Below are 5,836 nucleotides of genomic sequence, written 5' to 3'. Positions count from 1 at the left end.
CGACGAAGAATTTCGAGCTCCAGCTCTGACTCAGAGTCAGATATAGAAGGCGGGAGAGAAGAATGGTCGCATGTTGATAATCCACCGGTCTTAGAAGATTTTTTAGGGCATCAAGGATTAAACACAGATGCTGTTATAAATAATATAGAAGATGCCGTGAAATTATTTATCGGAGATGATTTTTTTGAATTTCTTGTAGAGGAGTCAAACAGATATTATAATCAAAATAGGAATAATTTCAAACTTTCAAAAAAAAGCCTAAAGTGGAAAGATATAACCCCTCAAGAGATGAAGAAGTTTTTAGGGTTAATTGTTCTCATGGGACAGGTGCGCAAAGATAGAAGAGATGACTATTGGACCACGGAGCCATGGACGGAGACGCCATATTTTGGTAAAACGATGACGAGAGACAGGTTCCGACAGATATGGAAAGCTTGGCACTTCAATAATAATGCGGATATCGTAAATGAATCAGATAGACTTTGCAAAGTGAGACCAGTACTAGATTATTTTGTGCCTAAATTTATAAATATTTACAAACCTCATCAGCAATTATCACTAGATGAAGGGATCGTACCTTGGAGGGGAAGATTATTCTTTAGGGTATATAATGCTGGCAAGATCGTTAAATATGGAATATTGGTTCGTTTGTTGTGCGAAAGTGATACAGGATATATCTGTAACATGGAAATTTATTGCGGCGAAGGAAAGCGATTATTGGAAACGATACAAACAGTAGTGTCTCCATACACTGATTCGTGGTACCATATATATATGGACAATTATTATAATAGCGTCGCAAATTGTGAAGCACTTATGAAAAACAAATTCAGAATATGTGGAACAATCCGGAAAAATCGAGGTATACCTAAAGATTTTCAAACAATTTCTTTGAAAAAAGGTGAAACAAAATTTATAAGGAAAAATGATATATTGTTACAAGTGTGGCAATCAAAAAAGCCTGTATACCTGATTTCTTCGATTCATTCTGCGGAGATGGAAGAAAGTCAGAATATTGACAGAACATCAAAAAAGAAAATTGTCAAACCGAATGCACTCATTGACTACAATAAACATATGAAAGGTGTTGACCAGGCTGACCAATACCTTTCATATTATTCGATATTGCGGAGGACGGTCAAATGGACAAAAAGGTTGGCAATGTATATGATAAATTGCGCATTATTTAATTCTTATGCAGTTTACAAATCAGTGAGGCAAAGAAAAATGGGTTTTAAAATGTTTTTGAAACAAACAGCTATCCACTGGTTGACGGATGATATTCCAGAGGACATGGACATTGTTCCAGACCTTCAACCAGTACCGTCTACTTCTGGAATGCGGGCTAAACCACCTACATCTGATCCACCATGCAGGCTATCGATGGACATGAGAAAGCATACGTTACAGGCAATTGTCGGAAGTGGAAAAAAGAAAAACATTTTGAGAAGGTGTCGCGTATGTTCCGTTCATAAATTGCGCAGTGAGACACGCTACATGTGCAAATTTTGCAATATACCTCTACATAAAGGGGCGTGTTTTGAAAAATATCATACGCTAAAAAACTATTAATTTCTATTTGTTTTGATTTATTATGAAAATTTTATTTTAAACTTTAAAAATATGTGTATATTTTTAGGTAATAAGTATTTTTTGGGTTTTTCGTATTTAGTTTATATATATCGAATTATTTATGTACTGAATAGATAAAAAAATGTCTGTGATTGAATAAATTTTCATTTTTTACACAAGAAACCGAAAATTTCATTTCAATCGAACCCATACTTCAAAAGATATAGGCATTTTAAACTAACTCTGATTTTGCGCGGGAAACCTAAATAATTGCCCGCGCCATCTTATATTTTGGCGGGAAATTCACCCGACACCGTAGTGTGAAGACCCGGGCAGGTGCGGCCCAGCCCAAGGGCGAGCCAAGGGGAGGGGCCTGGTCCAGCTCGCTGCCGCCGCGATGGCCCAGAAGCAGACGACCAGCTCGCAGAAGGCCCTGATGCTGGAGCTGAAGTCCCTGCAGGAGGAGCCGGTGGAGGGCTTCCGGATTGCCCTGGTGGATGAGTCCGACCTCTACAACTGGGAGGTTGCCATCTTCGGACCCCGCAACACCCTCTACGAAGGCGGCTACTTCAAGGCGCATATTAAATTTCCTATTGACTACCCATATTCACCACCTACCTTCAGATTCTTGACCAAAATGTGGCACCCCAACATTTATGGGAATGGACACGTATGCATTTCAATTCTTCATCCACCCGTAGATGACCCACAGAGTGGTGAACTGCCCTCCGAAAGGTGGAATCCTACTCAGAATGTCAGGACTATCCTGTTAAGTGTCATCTCATTGCTTAATGAGCCCAACCCCTTCTCCCCAGCCAATGTGCATGCTTCAGTTATGTTCAGGAAATGGAGGGACAGTCAAGGAAAAGACAAAGAATATGCTGAAATCATTAGAAAACAGGTTTCAGCCACTAAAGCCGAAGCAGAAAAGGATGGAGTGAAAGTCCCCACGACCCTGGCGGAATATTGCATCAAAACTAAAGTGCCTTCCAATGACAACAGCTCAGATTTGCTTTATGACGACTTGTACAACCTTGACATCGATGATGAAGATGAGGAGGAGGAAGATGCCGACTGTTATGATGATGATTATGATGATGATGATGATGATGATTCTGGGAATGAGGAGTCGTGACCTGCTCCTTCGAAGCCCCTGGACTGCCCTGCCATCTCAGGCCAAAGGGAGGGGAGCACGTGGGGACCTAGCAGTGGCCCCTCAGCAAAAACCTATCACAGGGGGTGGGGAGAGAAAACAAACATGGCTCCTGCTGACTCCCCTTGTGGATCTCAGTTGGCTCCTTTTTCATGGACCTCTTAATGGAGAGAAGGTAATTGTGAACGAAAGGGGCCACATGCTGACCAGACAAGCTCAGGGGAGGCCTGCATGGCAGTCTTACAAACTCAGAGACCTAAAGTCACCACAAGGATGGTCTGAAATTAAACTTTAACTAAAAGCAGTTATGGTGGGCAGTTACATCCTAGGCCAGTATCTTCACTGACAAGGTCAACCTTTACAGTAACTGAGCCTATCTGCCTTTTTGCATCTATGATAACAGACCCTTGAAATGTCTGGGTAACGTGTAACTTCCCTTTTTCTGGAGTCCCTGTGGCACAACCAAATGTGCTGGGCGCCAGGACAGATACCACAAATTCCTTCACTGTTATGTTAATTGATCCTGCACCCACCTAAGTACGTGTCCATCATTTTACTTTTATCCAGTCCCAGGGATTTCCCTGCTTTGCTTTATCCCTCCTCCTTAATCTAACACCAATGAATTTCATGTAACCCACCTATGTCCCTCCTTGGATTGCAAATGTATAAATACAAATGTAACCCCGCCATTCTCCGGAGCATTATCTCAATTCGTTGAGGTTCTGCTTTCCGGCATATGTCGACAGTTTGGCTCAAATAAACTCACAAAAATTCTTAAAAAAATAAAACACAGAACTTGGCTGGAGAACCTAGCTGTGATGATCAACTGAACGCTGCCTCCGTGTCATTCCTTCTTCACCGACTCCATCCACACCTTTGGGAACCCCTGGACCTGCTGGGGCTGGACCCCAACACTAATACGTGTTAATACAAGCACAACTGTGTGTCTCCTTCCTTTGCCAAATGTGGAATTCTGCCTACCCAGTAACCCTGAGTATCTGTTCATGATAACGCTATAGATGAGTGGATGGATGGGTCGGTGGATGGGTGGGTAGGTGGATGGATGGATGGGTGGGTGGGTGGGTGGGTGGATGGATGGGTGGGTGGATAGGTAGGTAGGAGGATGGATAGATGGATGGGTCAGTGGATGGGTAGGTAGGTGGATGGATGGATGGATGGGTGGGTGGGTGGATGGGCAGATGGATGCTACATGCTCCATGGGTGAATGAACTCAGAGGGGGCAGCTATAATCTAGTGATCGGGGTGGAGAGGCAGCTTAGGGTGTGATTAAGAGCAAGGCCTGAGGAGCCCCCCTGCCTGTGTCTAAATCCCAGCGCCCAACACCCTCCCCCCATGGCCCTAGGGACTCCCTCCCTGCTCAGACTTCTGACATGTAAAACGTGAGTGGGAACAGGCTGTGGTGAGGATGCAATGAGCTAATCCATGGCAGGCACTGGGAACAGGTCTGCCGTATGTTCACGACGACACGAGTCATTGTGACCGAGAGGCAGAGCCGGGCCGGGAGATCCGTGAGCGCCCATTCAGGGGACGGCCCACACGGACTCTGGACAGAGGGCTGGGGAGCCGGCCTGGAGCCAAGAGTTTTCATAGTTTCACAATCACTCCTCACCTTTGACCTCGGCACTCCAGGCTGCCCGGAAGCCTGCGGAGCGCTGTGCTCCCTGGTGGGCAGTGAATGGGTCCTTAGGACATTCTCCAGCTGCCTCCCCGGGAGGACTGCTCCTCACACATGCAAGGCTCTCAGCGCGCACAGCTCCCCGGTCCCTCCCTCTTCCCTCGAGGCCGCCCACGAGCCCTGTCTCTGCTGGAAAGCGTAGGAGGACCCTGTCCAACCTGAGACAGAGGATGGGCAATGCCAACGTGGAGATTCCCGACGGGAAGATCTGTGTTTCTCATGCCCAGGTGTCTTCGCCCTCCGCCCCTGTCAGACTGCTTACTGCAAGGCCCCTTCCTCTGCATCTGTGTCCTGGCTGTGCTCCAGCTCTTCCTCACTGTGTGTCAGCAGCCCCTCTTCATCGCCGTCATCTCGAACCTGTGCTTCTCCCTGGGGTGTGCCTGCCTCAGAAGTTGTGTCCTCTTGGGGGGCCAGTGGCCGGCTGCTGTCACCACTATTGCTGCTGCCGCTGTCGCCTTTCTTCTTGCCATCTGGGTTGGCCTTCTGCTCCTCAGCAATCTGTTCCAAGCGGCCCAGCAGGGCGTCAATGTTGGACTTGATCTGTGTCAGCTCTGTCTTGATGGCCTGCAGCTCACTGCTCTTTAACTTAATTTTGACTGAGCTGGTGGTGATGGCTGTGGAGCGGGCAAACAGCTTGACTGGAGTGGTGGTTTTGACACGTCGGACCAAAGGGACTGTGACCCGGGGTCACTTCACAGGGACAGCCCTGGGCACAGGCACCGGTGAAAGGTGGCCCCGATAGTCAAAGAGCCTGTGGTAGAAGTCGTCCCGGTAGTAATCATAGTCAAAGCTGTGGCCACTGTAAATGGCAGATGCTGCTCTCTTTAACCCCTTGGGTGTGTTGGGCTTGGGCTCACCAGCCATGTTGATGTCCAGGGTCTGCCCTGCCAGCACCTGCCCATTCTCTCCAAGCACAGCTGCTCGGGCATGGCGCTCGCTGGCATATTGGACAAAGGCATAGCCCTTGTGCACAGAACAGCCGGCCACACGGCCATCCTTGGAGAAGGTGGTCTCCACATCTGACTTCTTCACCACAGCTGTGCTGAGGTTTCCGATGAAGACCCGAGAGTTGATGGACTTGGGGTCATTCTTGTTGGTTACGTTGCTTGTCTGGATCTTCATGGACATGGTGGGCACCGTGCCGAGGTCTAGCGGCAGCCGCGCGGTGTGGAAGAAGGCCTCACCCCCACGCTCGCCAGGCCTCACCCCCACGCTCGCCAGGCTCCCCAGGCTGGGCTTGGTTAAATACTGGCTGGGTGATGGTGATTGAGTAATTACACTGAGGAGCCTCTGGGAGCCCCAGGTGCCCGCCCTCGGGGTGTTCGCAGAACCAGCTGGGCCAGATGCTCTCCACCTGCCCAGGGATGAAGCTGGAAGCCTGGGCTCCTCGCAGGCCCCCCATGGTCAGGCGGCCC

The 5,836-nt window shown here is 48.1% G+C and overlaps 2 pseudogenes across 1 annotated transcript; one reads left to right on the top strand and one right to left on the bottom strand.

Moving 5' to 3' along the window:
- Positions 1-1,935: 1,935 nt before the first annotated feature.
- Positions 1,936-2,958, top strand: LOC102420128 (annotated as a pseudogene).
- A 1,713-nt stretch (positions 2,959-4,671) lies between these two features.
- On the bottom strand, positions 4,672-5,578 carry LOC102419813 (annotated as a pseudogene). Its single transcript, XR_002827565.1, has one exon. The product of XR_002827565.1 is annotated as an RNA-binding protein Raly pseudogene (transcript).
- Between the last annotated feature and the right edge of the window lie 258 nt (positions 5,579-5,836).

The sequence above is a fragment of the Myotis lucifugus genome, unplaced genomic scaffold (genome assembly GCF_000147115.1).
Source record: "Myotis lucifugus unplaced genomic scaffold, Myoluc2.0 scaffold_1708, whole genome shotgun sequence".
Classification (NCBI taxonomy): domain Eukaryota; kingdom Metazoa; phylum Chordata; class Mammalia; order Chiroptera; family Vespertilionidae; genus Myotis; species Myotis lucifugus.
The sequence above is the reverse complement of the archived record's forward strand: the minus strand, read 5'-3'. Positions and strand labels throughout refer to the sequence as shown.